Consider the following 19,102-nt stretch of genomic DNA (forward strand, 5'->3'; position numbering starts at 1 on the left):
TGCATCAGACGTATACTTCCTAAAAGTATGGGGAAAAAAAAAAAAAAAGAAAACTCCAGGAAAAAAAAAGAAAAGCCTTCACCATATTCCAGGATGCTGTGGAGTCTAGCTTGTGAAATGCTAAAGTGTTCAACCCAATACCTTTGTTCAAAAGGAATGAAACAAAACACAGGGCAGTACAAGAGTTCTTCTGAGTCTCATCTTCTGTAGTTGCAGTCACCAGGCACAGAATCAATTTTCAAAACATGCACAAATAATCTGCTTTTGCTTGAAAGGGACATAGGAATTACTATAGCACTGTTCTTAAAAAAAAGATTGATGATTTTTTCTCCTGTTGCTGAAAGGAATGTAATCTATGAATAACGCTGTAGTTCCCCAGATTGCTCAAATGAAGTGGGTTGCTATGCTTATTCTTAATAATTGAACATTTTTTCCAATTTTCTATTCTAAAACCTTCAGCCAGCCAAGTATATGAATCCTGTTGACTAAGTGAAAAGAATCATTGGTATCAGCTACTTCCTTTTGATCTAGATTTTTACCAGCAAAGCTACAATCGCTTCATAACCATCTTCATGGAGTACAGCACTTGTTGAACTCAAAAGCCTATATTTCATATTGCAGATTTTTTACTCTTCTAGCTTATGTCTGACCCATCTATAATTTGCCACTCTCCTACAACATCTCCAGGCACAGCTAGAAGAGCTGGATCCAGTCCTCCATTGTGATTTCCATCACTGTAGCTCAGAGGAGTGCACCCTCCCTGTGCTCCCCCAATGCACCGTTCTCAAGTGTTAGCCTCAGATTCATCATGCTGTTGCAAAATGTAAAATTATCATGATCAATTAGATGACCTTAAAACTCATGCACTTCAGCCATAGGTTGGAAAAACAGCATGCTTAAACCCAAATTGTTTGGCAGCCACAGGAAAATACAAATTAGTTTCAGAGCCTCCCTTCTAATAGCCTTAGAGAAAGATGAGCCAAAAAGTGAACCATGGGTGATACTAGTAGAAAAAGATACAGTGCTTTCTCTAGACAGCACAGAAGCACTTCTTTCCTAAAGGAAACCATACAACTCTGTTCAGAATTGTTGTGCAGTGGTCTGTTGTGCCTACTATAAAGAGTGCCAGGACATTGCATTGCCTGTGTGGTCTTAAAGAAATTCATACTAAAGAATCATCTTCCTCTTGCAGATGATGCAAGCTTGTATTTATCCTCAACAGCCAGGCCAGGAGAAGGATGAACCTCCTGGTGTCAACATCCATATCTGACAAGCAGGAAGACACATGATTCCTCCGTGGAAAAGGAGAGTTTTGTTAAGCATGGAAGATTGGAGGTTTCTATGACCAGTGTTCTGCTTCATGCAAATTCAGAAGATGTGAATTGGATTTCCTGGAGGGAAGAAGTTCAAGTGAAATGGGGAAAAAGTAACACTGCTGCAAAGCCAGCTGCCTCTAGTACAGGAGGGGTCAGAAAGAGGAAGAAGCAGAATGGTGCTGGAAATGCTGCTGCCCACAAGCATTCCAGCAGCGATGAGGTAAAGCTTTGGAGTAAATTTCCATTGTCTTTGAAAAGCAAAGTAAACACTGGAGGATTGCTCAACATCAGCTCTGCATGGACAGGGACAGAGCGGGATTACAGCAAAGGCCTAGCAAAATGCATCTGAGGTATCCGGAGAGTGTGCCTATTGCCAGTATCACTTTAGCCTGTTGAATGCTGTGTGCTTAAAGGTGGTGCAGGTGAGGGATCTGCAAACCATCTCCATCTCTGGCTCATTACAGTGTCTTGCAAGGCAGCCTAGTTAAATGCCCCTGCAGCATCCAGAGTACACATCCCACACCTTGTCCCCTGTATGACCCAGGTCCTTGCCACTCCCACACAGCACCCCACAACAGGACCTCCCCTCCCCAAGGGTTCTCCCCTCCCTGCTCCTTCCTTTCATCCCCTGTCCAGACTGGTGATGCAGCTGCTTCTCTGAACCCTGCACTAGTTGGGACTCTTCCACATTAACCCCCAATATTTTGGAGATCCATATCTCTAAGCAATGCTGAGACTTCAGCAATTCTAGTTTGGCAGTATCTTGATGAGTGCTAGACTTTTTACATGCTGTCACAGCTCTTGCTTATCATCTCATTAACCTCATTAATATAGTCATGAGCTGCTGTGAAAATCAACACCACATCTTTGTTAAAGGCTGCTTACAGAGAAAAAAGGAGAGGCTTAGCATAAAGTTGGGTAAAAGTCTACAAAACTATTCTCAAGTGTAAAACCCGTAATCGGTTCAGAGAAATCCTATTTCCTACCCAAGAAATCCGTTCTAAAACCTTTCTGACTCATTTGTTACTGTGTATGCATCCTTGAAGAAATATTAAAATTAGTCATGAGGCATACACTGATCACTACTACTAAAAGTAAAGCATCAGCCACTGATTGAGCATTAAGTCTGGACAGTACTGCGGAGACTGTTCTTTTCTAGATATTCCAACACCCTCGAGAGTTTTCTGAAAGGAGATGGCATTTTATCAAGGACATATGATATGCTAGGTGTAAGCCAGGCTTCAGTGAAATGCGCAGTCAGCGTTGTTCACTTTTTAACTTTTTAACTTTTTAACTTTTTTTTCCCCACTTTTAAGGTTTTTGTTTTCATTCTCAAGCATACTCCCTGGAAAGGCAAGAAGGTGGGTGGCTGTGGGCAGGATGATGCTGTCCCTTTTGAAGGCTGGCATAGCAGCTTCCTCCTCCAATTTGGCTTCTTTCTCTTTGTGGGCATGTCTTCTGCATCGCAAACCAACAGGGGAGAATAAGGTCACCATTTGACAGGTTATCCTGGAAGCAGCTAAGTTAGGCTATTAGAGACTCTTACCTGGCTGCACCCCACCAGAAGCACTAGTGGCAGTGCTGGGAGCCCACCATCCACTGTGGTGCTGCAAAATCCTGCCAGGCTGGGGGATGGGGTATAACAATAGCAAAGCTGCCAGTGCCTGTGAAGGGGCTGGAACAGGTGACACGCTTCATGCTCCACTGCCAGATGCTGGCAGACCAATTTCAGGCCGTCCCTTTCCATGTAGTCCCTTTCCCTCTCTCACCAGGGTGGTGTGATCCCCGAGCCTGGCTCTGTCGCTATTAGTCCCCTGGCATATGGAAGCTGCATGGTCCCAGGGTGCTGCTGCCCGCGTGTGAGGCTTCCCTTCTGACAGTCCTGCATTCAGGACCATGGTCGCAGGGGGATTTGTACAAAGGGGAGAATGCTTCCTTTCAGCAGCCTGAGGTCAGCGCAGGGCTGCTTTGCTAGCAGAGGTCAATCATTAGGATGCTCAGAGATGGCTGGGATGCTTGGGGAGGGCAGGGCATTCTCCACCCCCCCGCTTCTCCCAGCGCTGCGTGTTGTCACGATGATAAATGAGAGAGCAAGGTGGGGAAGCTCTTGACTGCGCGTGGCCCGGGCCCCAGGGGGTTCACAAACTACTGCAAAGCGGCAGCTGATAAAATGGTAACTAATTCAATTAGTGAAATTTAATTTAGGTGGAGAGCGGATGGTGGGTTTGCCAAGACCATATGGGAAACCAGTGGTGTTTCCATATAGAAGAACTTAATTTAAACAATGAACTCATGGGTCTTCATAACCCGGCAGCCAAAGAGCCCCCAGGAAGCCCTGCAACGGGTTGGAGTGATTAATCAGACAAAGGCGCAGTGAGCCTGGCTGAAGCGGGGGAGCAGGGGACAGAAACCACCCGTGCTCAGGAGGTGAACACGGCCAAGTTGGAAGAAAGCCCTGCGCACACCAGAACCCCATGTTTGCTCCTCTGTGTGTCCCCCACCCGCTTCCTCACAGCAACGTGCTGCGCAGCCCTGCCTCCATGGCCCAGCGGGAGGCCACGGTGGCAGGGACGTGCGAGGTGAGAAGGAAGAGCGAGATACGTGCTCCTGATCAGTGGGGAAGCCGCTCTGAGGAGAAATGCCAAGCTTCTGTAGTGGCTAATTAGAGTAAAAGGCTTCCTGTCTGTCACAGGCCGGCAAAGCTGCACGCCGGCCCCATGCACCAGGCACCTGTGCTCAGTGCTCCTGGCCTTTGAGGAGGGAAGGAAGGAATCAGCAGCCCTGGGAGACATCATGCATTTCACCCCTCCTCGTTAGAAAGAGCTGCAAAAAGAAAGAGTAGGATTTGGGATTGATTTGAGTCTGTTTTAGTTGGCACAGAGCCCTTGCGGAGTTTGGAAAGAGTCCTGTGACGGAGTTCTGCTAAGGAGAGCATTCCCAGTACTGATGCTGTGGGCATAAGCCTTCAAGGAAATAAATTCATAAGCCTAAAAACCTGGAAAGTCCTGCTAAGAAAACTCACCAAGACCTCTGCTCAGGGAACAGAAGCAATGCCACGTGACGAGAGCAAGCAAGTGCCGCAGACAGACAACCTCAGCAGCGAATACCAGACACTCTGATTTCTCTGACACACGGACAAACGTCCAAGCAGTTGCCCGTGGCTGTATCTCCAAGGCACTGAAGTCTGCTGGGAGCAATTAGGGCTCAGCAGCAGGCTGGGAAAAATCCAGGAGAAATTCCAGCTCAGTTTATACAGAGAAAAACCATCTTGTTGCAATATCCGCACTCAGGATAGGGCACACTTTGGTGCATGGTTGAGACTTAGCAAGACACATCCAAAGCACATGGATGGCAGGTACGCTTCCTAGCCTGTGGTTAGTTAGCACTGCACAGCTTTTCTAGATGGGAGTGTGCAGCATGCTAAGTGACAGCCTGAACCAGTGATTAAGCACCTGGGGGAAAGGCAGAGCCAACCCAGGGGATCTCAGGTGTATGCAATGTACCTGAGTGACTGGGAGGGCTGGAGCCAGGATCCACCCCTTCTCAGACCTCATTTAAGTGTGCTTGAGTAATAATCCCAAATCATGCGTTCGTTCAGCACTAATTGTAACCACAGCATTGCGCACTGCTAACACTGAGGAATTCTCTTTGTGGGCTGCATTTTGGATGCTGGTGAAAGTCATGTATTTATGTATTTTTAACTCAAACATATCCACTGAGATGTATTATGGGTGAGAGAAGGAACTTAAATATGTAGAAACTTCTGCAAACCTTTAAAGTTTTGCTATTAACCCCCTCCCAAAAAAAAACAGTTAAGATTTTTTTTGTATTTATTTATTTATTTTTAAAAAGACCAACCCACCAACTCTTCAGGACTGGTGGAGCAGGGAAGGGATGAAGGAGACAACAGAACTGCTGGCTCGAGACATGATAAGGGGAAGGTCTAAATGAGGCCCTGGGTCCCATGGGTCTATTGGTAGACAGAAGAGGACGCAATGAGGCAGATGCAGTGCCCCTGGTGCTTGTTGTATGCTTGGCCTCCAGAGGCTCTTGTTTGCAAACAACATCTGTCTTTTGCGCTACTTCAGCACTTCCTTCTGCTAGCCAGGGTCCACCATGTTGGCTTCCCTGTGACATCTGCTTCCACCTGGCCCAAGCTGCCATGAGCAGGTGCCCAGAGGGAGAGAACAGCATGAGGTGGCTGTGGCATCACTCACACACATGCATAGCCCAGGATGGAGTGTTACCTATCCAGCTGAGGTACCCCTGGATGGGAAGTGAGGAATACAAACAATGAAATGTTTATCCGAATGCAAAAGGAGACAGACCATATAAGATCTGAGATTGTGAAGAAAAACCCAGACGAATGAAGGAAGAAAGAGATAATACTAAAGATCCAGCACTGATATCTGAAAGACAGTAGTGGCTGAATTACAAGTATATGAGCCTACCCAGGAGCAGGCACACAGCAGATCTGCAGGATTTGTGCTCTTCTGAACTCTGGGCAAAAACTCTTAGGAACCAGATTAGTAACAAGTTATACTGATGTTTGCATAGGTTATTCTCTCTACTCTGAGACAAGACTCAAAAGATGTGGCTGTCTGCTATGTAGCAGAGAAGAGGAAGTTCTATGTGGCAACTGCATCCTAAAACAATCCCTGTCCAGGAAGAATGTTCCTTTGAGTGCACGCAGGAGCATCAGAGCTACTCTGTGCAAGCAGAAAGGTATGAAATATCAGCAAACGCATGGGACGGGGATGATGAGAGTTAGCCTATTGCAATGTAAAATTGATGAGGTGCTATTCCAGGAAACCAAAATGGACCAAGATATAATGGGGACAACTGCTCACACTTGCAGTTGAGAAAAAAAAATGAGAAATCTGTCATTGTGATGGAATCCCTACAAACTTAGTATGGTGAAATTTGTCTTCAACTACTCCCTCCCTGGCTTTGAAAGCATCAGCCAGCAAATAGTGGGCATCTCTTCTTGATGCTCAACAGAACCTGTGTGCAGTACAGGTGCTGAGCTAACAAAAACATGATAGATTTAAGTCTCACAAGACAGCATCAGGGCTTTCTGGACTTTGTTTCTTTTATGCACCACTGGAACAAGGAAATATATCAATATGGAAGTTTAGAAATGGTTTGAGGTTTCGCGGAACTTGCATCAGAGTGGCCCTGTGCCTTCACGGAGGTCACATGGTGAAATGCTAGTTTCAGCCAGCATGGCTTTGGGAATTTCAGAGGGTTGTTTAGAGGAACTGGCCCAGGACTTGGCTGAGGTACTGATCAGGCTGCGTGGGAACTTATTTCATCCCACAAATACCTAAACTTCAATTTTGTTGCAATGTGAATAATCTGCAATCAATGTAGTGCTTCTGTCCATGATCGGTAACTTTTCTATGAGAGAAAGCTACAAACTTCTCTGGCCTATCTATAGAGCTACTAGCTTTTTGAGTTTGCTCTTGACAGAAACATTTTGAGTTTAAACTGGGTTTGCTAAGAAATCCATAAGGCGTAGGCAAGCTGTTTGTTTTTTTTTGTTGTTGTTGTTTGTTTGTTTGTTTTTTCTTCAGTGTGCAGCATTGACCAGCCACCTGGATGTGCTCTGAGGAGCACTGGTTCTTGGCTTTCCTGGAATGCTGGACACCAGCACAGGGAAGGCTGCCCAGGAGGGAGCACAGGCTCCCTGCACCAGCATCTGTATCTTTATTGCATCATCACACCAAGTCTTGCTTGTAAGAAGTGAGATGACACAGTATTAAAAACATGGGCAGCCTGTGATGGCACTGGTGCCACTGCTAGTAGATGGAACTTGCTCTGCAGAAGTACAGAGAAGGCCAGTGAATTAACAGAGACAAGAATAAACTGTTCTACAATAGGATTTGGCAACAAATGCAAAGCATTGTTCAGTTTGCTGTTGTTGGGGTTGCAGAGGAAGGCACAGTTTCTCATAGAGAAGCTACATTTCAGCTCAGTTTGCTGATCCAGATGGAAAACTGAGTGACAAGCCTGTACCTCAGCCTCTGGGCTTCTCCAAACTAAGTAGGCTAGTTCTTGTTTTCAGCTGCATCAGAAGCTCTCTTTGTTGTTTAGCTTCATTGGAATAGATTGATTCCTCCTATAGCCTGGATGCAACTGGTTCTGCCAGTGGAAGCCCTATCTGTGGGCAGCTCCATCCCACACTAGTTGTGGGATGTACCTCCCTAGTGGGAACCCAGGTCAGCACATTTGAGCAGATGTGCTCAGATAAAGAATGACAGGCCAAATTTTGAAGTGTATACACAGCTGCAGATGTAACATTTTAGACTGTTGAAATAGGGAAGAGCAGCTACTGTCTGCTTTAGTGGCAGAAGATATTTTACTAGTCTGTCATGAGTCTCATGAAATGAATCACTGGATGTAAACAAGGTTCAGTGTAACTGCAGTTCAATCTATCCATGTATCTATCTTCACTGTTAGGGAAAGGGGTTTTTTGTTGTTGTGGTTTTTTTTGTTTGTTTGTGTGTGTTGTTTTTTTGTTCAGGATCTCCATTCAGCCTAGGTAGCAGATCACTCTTAATCTTGCATGGTGCTCTGCAGGACAAACATCGTTTTGATGAAACTGTAAATTTCCTTTAATGGAAACTGGGGGCTGTGTGAGAGTCACCACCACCACCACAGAGAACTCTGCATGTCCAATGGCCTGTGTTATTTACTGTCCTAGCTGAAATGCTCTGAGAGCTGCCTGGCACTGCCAGAGCCAGCAGCCAGCATGGGCAAGGCCGATGCATAGAGGGAAGGTGCAGTCATGGCCAGGTGAGGCTTTACCACAGGTCTTCCTTGGAGGATGAGAACTCTTTATGGTGAGCCAAATGAGCTCAGTAAAATTCTCATTGTGGCCAAGCTTACATGCCATATATTTCCTCTATTAGTTTTGCCTTAAGGTAATGGTTCTGATGTTCAAGGATAAGATCCCTGGTAGTCAAGCTCATGGACCCAGTGTTCATTCTTGCCTTTGCTGGTTCTAAAGAACAAGGACATTGCCAAATGATTTTGTTGGTTAGCTTGCCGATGGCAATGGAAAGTAAGAATTCAGATTCTTCTAATGAAAAGCTATTGTTATATTTTACTGAGGCAATTGTTTCCTACTAGGTGGTACTGTGACAGCCAGAAGAATGCAGGCTGTAAGTACTCAGAGCTGTGTGCTTTCCAGGTAATCTTATTTCCCATACAACATGCTCCTGGGGAAAGCATTGACTCCAGCTGCTTCTGAGGAACTCCACTTACTCCTCCTGCTTAGGAGACCTCAGCTCTGCATGGGTCGCAGAGGCTTTTCCCCATGTGCCCTGTCTGGTTGTAGTTCCCACACAGGGCTGCCCATCCCCAGGTGAAGCCAGCCCTGCATGCATTGCAAAACTTTTCTCTGAAAATGACTTCATTGCACCAAACAGCAATGACTACGATATGATGCTCAGAGCATTTCCTGGAGGTGGGGGGGGGGAAAAGGACATTGTCATAGCCAAGGTCTTATACAATGCACTCCACAAAAGGAGGGAAGGAAGGTAAATATAGAAAATTGAGGAGATATTCTGCATTGAGAGACACAACAAAAGGAAAACTGCCAGGAAATGATTCCATAATGGGGCCAAATTTAGACTCCTTGGTCCTAAACACTCATATAGGCAACCCCCCTCCTCCAGCAGCTGAATGGGGAGCACCCAGCATCCCTGGAATCTGGGAAAGCCCTGGGCAGAAATCAGTGAGGCTCTTCCCACTGAGTTTGAGAGTGAAGCTCTTATCAAGTATCTAAAATGAGCCTCTAGGTTGCTTGCTGTATGCTTTCAGTTTTAGCAGTGTGAGCCCAACTAGGTCCACATAAAGCATCTTTCTCTGCAGATATTAACAGACCTATTCACATTCACCGCACTCAGTGCCAGAGAAGATGTTGATACAACCCAAGCCCATTTATTCCCATGCTGCCTGGTCTAGGCCAATCATCCTTGTATTCTCTAAAGTCAATGGAGAGAGAAAGAAGTATTTCTAAAGAACAATTCATCCCATCCCAAGATAAATGGTGTTAGCAGGGGCAGGAGAGGTTAAACTGCTTGTTGAAGATGCCTCTATGGATTACCGGGAAGCATGACTTAGACTAAACACCTATTTGCTAAACAAAGAAGGGATGAATCCCACCATTACAGTCTAAACTGATAATAAAATACAGATGTGTGGAACAGTAAGTGACCAGATGGTGAATTTATCACACTACAGTGTAGTTTCTTGTAATATAAATACAGGCTGATTAAATAGTTGATTTGGCCAACAGACCATCTCAGCTTCATTACAAGAGCTAGTCTGGAGCCATTACAATTCAACGCAGGGTCCTGTGTATGTTTTTAGAAAATATGATGGTCTGGAAATAAAAGATTATGTGCAAGCAGCAATTTTTGGTCAATTAATCTAAGGTTTTCTGTACTGAAAAAGAATCCTGGCATCCATTTTTCCATGCTATGTGCAGAAATGATATTTAATGCCAAATTACTTTTAAATGAACAAAACAACTACACTACATTAGGACTGCTAAATATAGCCTCTCCATGTATTCCCTTGTGCCTCAGAATCAATGGTTTTGTTTTGAACTAGCAAAGCAGATTTTTCTTCAAGGCTCTCTGGGTTATGGAGCTACCAAAATGCTTTGACAAAACTATATCTGGTATTGTGGGTATTGAAAACAAAGAATAAAATAAAAAATAGTGCTTTCATGAATCATCTTATCTGCTGGAAGCAGTTCCCTACAGGTTGAGTAGGCTGAGCAACTCAGCATCTTGCAGGGCAGGACATGCATGGGGATCCACGGTCATATCTCTACAACTGCAGTCACAGCAGATCCTGCCATCTCTGTTCCCACAGCACACATCCATCCTTCAGGCCAGGCTGTCCTTGGAGGAGGCACAGTGATCCCAAGACCTGCTTGCCTTTCTGTGATGCAAGCAGCAAGCTCACATCCATGTTGCCACCTTCCCTATACAGCTATAAGACCAAAGTCCTGGTGTGGGTGATTCCAGAGGACCTCAGCATGACTGCACAGAGCAGCAAGATCTTTTGGATGGGGAGCAAATTGCCTTCAAAGCACCAAAGATGTCCTTCAAGAGAAGGAATGAGCTCTCATGTTCTGCCAGCACAATGCCAAGGAACTTATGGGAATGTTTTCAGAAAGATCAGCCCAGTTCTTCCCCAACCTTTGCTGAGGACCTCTTAGCGAGCACTGCTGGGTCCCCCACAAAGCACTTCTTCCAGTTATATCTTGGATTTGGAAAAATCTCCAAAGATGTGTATGTTCATAGAACCATAGAATCATTAATGTTGGAAAAGACCTTCAAGATCTAGTCAGACTGTGTTCATAGGGTGTCTAAAGCTTATCTATTTTGATATAAGCTGCCTGCCCAGGGACTTTTCCACTCAATGAAGTTTTTCCAGCTGCATGGAAAACCAGTAAGAGCAGGCATTTATCCAGCATTTTCAGAAGTTGCGCTATGTTAGTAGCTGGCATCACTTCACAAAAGAAACATAATGTTGAAAATAACTTAAATATCCTTTGGTCTATCAATCATCTAGTTTACATAATTTTGTCACTTTTGAAGGTTTTATGCAATTCCAGAGCTCAGAAAAGTGACTCTTCAGGGAAAGTGCAGATCAGTAATTCAGGTTATTGGTGAGTAGATCTCCTGGCTCATGCCTTTGCTGTGAATCAGCATGGCCTATTGCTCTTGCTTGGCTTTGCTCATGAAATAGTCTAGCCATTCAAATCTAGCCATTTTTTCATGCCTCTCTGTCCCCCCATGGAGCTTTTCTTCACAATAGGCCAAAGGGAAAGAGCCTAGAGGACAGTACTTGTGGTAAGAATGAAGATCTGTTGGAGATTTCAAACACTTGAAAATCACAGGACATCTGAGCTATACAACATGACTATAACATATCAAATCTAATGCTCTCCAAATGCCGTTCTAATCTCAAGGACACCTCCCACTGCTGCTTCTGCTCTGATCATCTCTCCACTGGTGCTGATGTCCCATGTGTGACAGCCTCCACAGCTGGGACTGGAAGGAAATTCCCTTGTGAATGCTATGTGGACAGTTGCTGTGTCATGGGGGGCCTGGAGAAGCAATTTTCTTCAGACTAGAGAACAGCAGGAAGGATAAGCTCTGATCATCCTCTAGCTTCAGGCATTACCAATGCAAGGAAAGGATCTGGGGTTTTGGTGATTTCTCCTGTGTGTGCCTATGTGTTTGTTTTTTATCCTGACCACTTAGTTTCTATGAGACAGGAGGGCTAAAAGGCAATGGTAAGGGTTGGAATTCAGATGGCGAGAGTCAGAGAAATGCAAAGAGAAGGATGATGAAGTGACAGTCTCCTGTTAAAAGCACAAAAGGGACCTATATGACTGATATGAGTGCCACCACTGTTCCTCTTGATCCTTATCTGCCTTATGCTCATTTAAACAAATGCACACTCTTTCATTTATCTCCTACTGCCAAGAAACTATCCAATTAGACACAGAAAATATCTCAAGACAAATGAGCTTAGCCTCAACACAGTAATTCTCCTTTGGACACCAGACTTGAATATCAACCAGACTTGATTTAAATGACAGCAGCACTTTTCTCCTTCTGAAAAATTGTGTATCATATGTTAGGAGAAATAGTTGAACTCCGTTGCCCACTTCAGCACATCCTCTTTTCAATCTTGCAAATAACCCAGTCTATACTTATATACTATTCAGCCAAGTTAATGGAAAACCATGATAATTGTGATTAATTATTTTCTCTCTCAAGGCTTCGCTCTCCTTTTGATTTCTGCTAGAACTCATCTGGAGAAATTTTGCCTCACTCAAAAGAAAGAAATTGATGGATATAGGAGGAGAGGGAGGCACTGTCTGGTCTGCTCTGCTGCTCAGACAGTTTCACAACAAAGCCAGCAGCCCCGTGATCTCATGTATCCCCAGGTGACAATAGTGCTCCCAAACCAGCAGTTCCATGGCTGTGCACACACAGGCGTGAAGAACAGCCAGCTTTCCCCAGGGCTGTTCTCCTGGGCTTGTTGGCCATTCCCTGGGAAAAGAGACCACAGGGCAGGGTGGCACTGGATGAATCAGTCTACTACCTACTCCCAAGGCTGCAGAGAAACCTTTTTCTCTGGCCCACTCCCATTTCTGTCTTACTGACTCTCCCCAAAGTGTGGTCTGAGCATTTCCCTTTTTAGATAGATTGCATTTTCATTAATTTTACAGTAAATCACTTCTCTATTTCCTTTGTTTATGCTAGGTGGATTCGGTGATTTCCATGTCTGTGTGATGCATTCATTACTTGGCACATGAGCACAATCAACACATACCATCACTTCATCATACCCATCATTGACACCCCAGCTCTAGGACAAGAGGATGAAAAATCTGCCCCTATGCTTTCACTTCCCTTCTCCCTCCTGCTCTACTTCAAAGGTACCTCTGGAAATCACAGCCTTGAGTTCCTCCATCCCAGCCTCCTTCAAGCAGGACCATCCAAAATGCACATGCAGCACAGCCCAGACTTGGCCCTGTAGGATCTGTTGTTCCATGTCACATCTTCTTCTGAAATCATGTATCTAGCACTTTACCTGGGGGAGAACAGCAGCCTGGAAAGGAGGAGGAAAGCTTCTATGTTGTCAGCCCAGGGAAATACAGCCTCCTCTCCCTGCTTTCCCCTATACCTGAATACTGGGCCCCTTCTGAGAGCAAACAGCTGACCTGCATCTTTTGAATATCTTAGCTTTTATGGCTTGGATCCCAACCTCAGCAATGCTTCAGAGCCATTTTCTCTTTGCTGAACAGCAGGCCTGGAAAGCTTCACCTTGCTGCAGTCAGCGTGCATCCTGCCATGCCCATGCAAGGCACTTTTCTTCAAAAGACCCAATGCCAATCCCCAAAGCCACCCATTGCAGCAGGTGAAGTGTCTCCATAGAGATCTCCCCAGTGGCCTCTCTTCAGCCCGTCTCTTTTATTGTAAACAGCATCCCTATCTCTGCTGCAGTAGGCAGCTCTCTGCTTCCTGGTCACCTGCCTTCCCAATGTGCCTCTCAGCCTGCTGCTGCCTGGGAGAACAGCAGTGCCACTCTCAGAGAGTAACCCACACATTACAGAGAGCTCTTTTTATTCTTGAGTTTTTTCCCACCCCCATCCCATTATCAGATTTGCCTGCATTTCTGGTAGCAGCTGCAGCATCGTGCTGCCAGGGACCGTGTGTTCAGGGGGAGTTTGGAGGAAGGACACTGGGGGGCTGCAACTCCTAATCCCTGTTCCTTCCCCCTTTTGGTGCCTAGGACAGAACTGCTAGATAACTGGACATCCCTTCTGCTCACCCCTATCCTGAGAGTGCCTTGATCCTCCCTGAACAAAGAGAAAAGGGTTCAGGAATCACCCAAATCCCTTGGATTTAGTTGGTTTTCTTGTGCTCCACATAGTCCAAAGACCTCATCTCCCACCCAGCATCTTCAACCCACCCTTTGTTGGGAAACTGTCATCTATAGCAGGATTTTTTAAAGAGATTCAAGGAAAAATGTGGAGGAGTAAATGCATCCATGTTCCTTCCTGCTCCATCACTCTTCTCTCTAATGCAGACAGCTGGCACATACCCAGAACATCACTACAGTTCCTCTGCTCCTCTCACTATTTCAGAGACACATCTTCACACCAGTGAACATTCCAAAAATAATTTCTCCAATATATTTGGCACAAACAAGCTTTTCTCTGACATGTTGGTGCAATACCACCTACTACTGATTGCCAGGGTGTTTTTTGTACTCAGCCCCAAGGAAACCTGCCTCTCCATTTCTGCAGGAATGCCTCTGGTGAGTTTATCTCCATGGCAGGGTTTGCTGCACCAGGCTATGGGGTCCATGCTGGTAAGACTACATGCACCTAATGCCCAAAATGCAATGGACCCTCATGCTTCCTTGAATCACTGACTTCATCACTCAGTGCCTCAGTTTCCCTCGCTGGAGCACAGAGATTATATTAGTCTCCTTTCAGAAGTATTTTGTTGTCTTTGGATAAACCAAAGCAGATAAACTTCTGCAAATGGATGAGAAGTTATGCCTGTAGTTTAGACTCATAGAATCATCTTGAGTTAAAAGAGACTCTTACAGGGTATTCTGTCCAACACCCCTGCGATGAGCAGGGACACCTACAGTGAGTACCTTAGTACCTCAGGTACTCATAGCCCGGTCCAGTCAGATCTTGAATGATTTCAAGGATGGGGCATCCACCACCTCTATGGGCAACGTGTTTCAGTGCCCCACCACCATTACCATAAAAAACTTCTTCCTTCTATCCAATCTAGATCTCCCCTTTTTCAGTTTGAAACCATTTTCCCTTGTCCTGTCATAGCAGACCCCACTGAAGATTCTGTACTTTTCCTTCTTACAGCCCCCTTTAGATACAGAAAGGAAGTTTCAATTTCCTATAATAGGCAAGAATGTACATCCTCGGAGCTTGCCACCACCGCCATAGTGGAAAGTAAAAATATTTCTAAAATCAGCCTGGGGCAGAGTTCTGTCACCTAATTCTCATTACAACCAATAAAGGCATGCATGACTCTCCATCCTTACAGGTTCACACTGTTTTGCACTGTCCAGCCATCTCCCAGCAGGGCCTTTGCTGCTCTGGCCCACTAGCACCTTCACCTGGCCTGCACATGGATCTCGAGGAGTGCAGACTCACAAAACACATCTGTCCATCAAAAACCCCTGTCCATCAGCTGGCAGGAGGGGAACATCTCCCAGCACATCGTGTCCCTTAGACAGTGAGTGTCACAGGTATGTAGGAAATGCTGCATAAAACTTGATTAAGATAAAGTAAAATCTGTATGATGAGAAAGAAGCCACTCTGGTGGCTCCCGAACTTCAACGTGCAAAGAATGAAATAGTGACACACATAAACTGATATAAACTGATATAAAGGAAGGCAGTCCTGGTGGCAAACAAGTTTTTTCTTGTAAAATAACATCAGAAAGACTGGAAGAACCTCCACAAACCCAGGCTAGCAATCTGCTGTTCAAGCAGCAGCTTAAACAGTCTTGGAGTACATGTAAATGGATTAGACACTCACACAGTGACTCCTACCCTTTGCCAGACCAGCACCCTGCCCCTTTTGTCCCACTGCTGCCTGCCAGCTTCTCCATAACTTCTGCCCTACAAGATCTACAGATGCTTTCACTCAAAGCAAAAAGGGAAACTGAAAGGACACAGAACTGGAAACAAGTGATGTGGGAAAGCTCCTCCATATCATTAGGGGAGACTTTATGCTGCTTTTGGAAGAGCAATTCATGAAGGGTGATACTCTTCCATTTTCACACTTTTGCTGCTACAACAGAATTTTACTGTTAGGGCTCAGGGAGTTTCCAGGGAGGGGAGAAGAAAATGAGATCTTTCAGTTCCTTTCACCTCGACTGCAAAAATATGCTTTCCTACTTTTCCTGTTCTAGGCAGATTTTTCCTGGCCCTTAACCAAGTCTTTTCAGCTGATCTTTGTTCAAATCTATGACGCATGGTCAACGTGTTCAGCAAAAGTTGTATTTTGCTGTTAACCAATGAGTGCTTGGGTGTGAACCGCAAAGAAAGTAAGATCCAGATTTTGAAAGTGTCAGACATGGATTTCCTTTGACATTAGCATTTCTCTGTCATAGCCCAAGCACCTTTGTTAGTCTGCAGCAGTGCTATTTTCTTCAGGAAAGCCCAAGTCCATACTGACAGTGCTCCAAATGCACTCCTGCAGCAGTTTGTGCAGCACAAACTCTGTTCAGCAGATCCTCATACAGAACTCACTGATTCTGAGAATGCAGTCCTCCAAGTTCTGCAGGACACTTGGAACAGTCACAGTCTTTTCCATACTTGCACTTTTCCCCTCAGGAGGGGAGGGAAGCAAAAGAGCTAATGTTGACAAGTACAAACACTGATGACCAGATGAGTGCTGCCCTTTGCTTGTAAGAAGGCCCATGTTCCCATACCTGACAGGACAACTGTTTCTCCCCAGCTCTAAGCCACACAATTGCATGGAGCATTCCCACTCATTGTTTGTGCACAATAATCACCTTCAGGCAGAGAAGAAAGTTAAAATAATAGACAGACAAATGAAACGCAGGTACCAAAAATGGTGAAAGCTGGTGAGATCATCCTGTCCTTCCCCCTCACTTAGTCAATACAAGATTGTTCCCCACCGGACCTCAGAACAATGCCACTTAAACTAGATGCAATCGTGCTGCAGGAACCGCCAAACACAATGCAATGAAGAGCAGAGAATGAGCTCATATGAGTTAATCCAATTCCTGCAATAAAACAATCTATGGCTCTGGTCTCCATCCTGCAACATTCTACTTGGCCAACCCTTCTGCACTCGTGTGCTAACTCTTGAACAAAAGCTGCAGCCTGCGTGCCGCTGACATAACCTGGAGCTAGCAAAACACAACACAATAATACCAACCAATGATCTTGCTACTAAAACCATTGCTTTGTTTAGGTGGAATCCCATAAACCTTTTTCTTCACAGACAGCTGGGGAGCAAAGCTTTATTTCCAAGAATGCTCACAGAGAGGAAATCCATTGTGTAGGTCAACACGAATAGACCTTTGCATGCGAAGTCTGTATGGGAAGCATACAGGTGGCTAGTGAGAAAATAGCTTCTTATCCAATACAGCAACGCAGTGCAAACAGCTACTGATGACCCACAAACATTTAGAAGGCACCTCTACCTGTGAGGCACGCAACACAGGATCCCAAACCAACACCACCCAGGCAGTACAATGCAGGAACAGCCAACCAGCACACAGCAAACACTCTCCATGGCCCACAGAACCCACCACTGACCATGGCATTTGCATTTGCTATTTATAAGATGTGTCCAGAGCAACAAATGCACATTCAGAGGGTAAAAAGGAACACCCCAATGATTCCTTGGACTGGTATCTCGCACTGCCTTATGTATAACAGGCCTTGAGGCAGAGAGTTGAAATCCCTGTGTAGGTTCCATCAAAACACTCTCCTGGAACTGGCCTGGGTAGCAAGTCCATCTCCTCCTTCTTAAAATCACACAGCTGAGAAAAAGCAGAGAGGCTTTAGTTGCTATTCTGTATGCATAATTAAGTTTCATTTGCAGAGCAGTGAGTTCTTAGTCAGTAAGTGCACACATACAGATCTTGTTAATTCATGTGAGTGATACCCAGAAACAGAGTTCACTGGCCAGGGTTTTAGTAGCAGGCAGAAAAATGTATTGTGATACTGGAATGCAACAGTGTACACAAAAATATATCCACCAAGTGCAACACTGTAAACAGGAGCATAAGTAAAATAAACAAATACATGTCATCTCATCTGGGTCACAAGTTGACTCAACGTGACATTTCCTTTTGCAGTGAAGAACATTTGGAGAAAAAAGAGCCTATTTATATAGGCTCTGGAATAAATTAGGATGGCTTTTTCTTAGCTGTTTTGACTGTTTTTGTAGTATTCTCATCTCAGACGTTAGAGGCTTTCCCCCCTTTCTGTGAGTGAGATTTTCCTTCTACTTGAACTCACAGATCATAAGCCTTAGTCCTGCATGCTTAAAAACTGCATCATTGTACAGCTGCAATCAGTGACCTCAGCCACATGAGTTTGCCATAAAATCAGAGGCATATGCAGGCTGAGAACAGTAGCTCTGAGTTCAATACTACCAGCTTTTTGAAGTCATCGGAGACAGCCTCCGTTTCTCCCATGCTAGCTTTCTTTCTCCTCCCAAATGATGCTTTGCAGCTGTGTGTCTTTCGGCTCCCTGGGGAGCCCATTTACACTGTTGCTCTTGAATTACTAAAGTGGGAACACGCGTCCTGCGTCTCTACACGCGCACACACTCATGCGCACAGAGCTCTGAAACCCTGTGGGTGGTTTTCATGGAAGAGAAAATTTTGGCTGGTGCTTCTCTCAGCCTGCCTCATGCAGAGCAAGCACAGCATTGATCTTGAACATGTCCCGTGTGCTCCTGAGTTGCTCACTGCCTTGGAGGCTATCCAGAGCACTCCAAGCAATGTGTATGGAACATACACATCAGAAGGATACATAAGTAGGAAAGGAAACTGACCCCATCTTCCCATAGACCCCACCGAAGAGTCTCTTGCTTTCTGGTTGCAGGGTACGTGTTTTGAACACCAGGACAGTTTAGACATGTTGCAGTAAGTCCTACACAAAATCACTCATTTACCACAAGCAGCAAGCAAAAGCAACATGTCATGGAGTGCTATTGAGAAAGCTGATCCTTGCTTCAGCCTAGGCACCCTTCTACAGCCTTTAGAGAAGATGATCATGCAAACACAAGCTCTCTGTGGAGCATTCCTTACGCCCATTTTGAGGAACTGAAGGAGCCAAGTAGCTGTGAGAAGAGGCTGCTGGCTGCCTGTTACCAGCTCAGCTGCCATACGCACAACATCAACCCAGGGCCCTTGGTAAGGGGCTCTTCAGGACCATAGCTCACCACAGCTGCAAGATTGGCAGGAAAGGCTGACCTAACCCTGCACCAAGCGGGCCCTCAGACCTATTGTCTTGAAATCAGGGTAATGATGGATGCCTAGGATGTTTCATCATTTCCCAGCACTGTTACAGGGCTCACATTTAAACTTCATCAAAAACTTTTTGGTTTCCTTTCTAATTTTTATGTGCCTGGAGTGCTGGCTATGCCTCCCACAACCTTTGTTCTCCTGCTATGAAATGACTGATCCATTTTCTCAAAGGATGAGCACTACCATTGT

At 45.2% G+C, this 19,102-nt stretch overlaps 1 long non-coding RNA gene across 2 annotated transcripts; it reads left to right on the plus strand.

Moving 5' to 3' along the window:
• Positions 1-5,194: 5,194 nt before the first annotated feature.
• LOC128086724 (uncharacterized) lies at positions 5,195-10,568 on the plus strand. Of its 2 annotated transcripts, none has more exons than XR_008209505.1 (3): positions 5,195-6,041; positions 6,893-8,511; positions 10,206-10,568. It is a non-coding gene; the product is annotated as an uncharacterized LOC128086724 (long non-coding RNA). The 2 variants fall into 2 exon arrangements; XR_008209506.1 differs by having other exon boundaries at positions 8,451-8,511.
• Positions 10,569-19,102: the final 8,534 nt, after the last annotated feature.

Source organism: Tympanuchus pallidicinctus, unplaced genomic scaffold (genome assembly GCF_026119805.1).
Source record: "Tympanuchus pallidicinctus isolate F22 unplaced genomic scaffold, pur_lepc_1.0 scaffold3, whole genome shotgun sequence".
Lineage (NCBI taxonomy): Eukaryota > Metazoa > Chordata > Aves > Galliformes > Phasianidae > Tympanuchus > Tympanuchus pallidicinctus.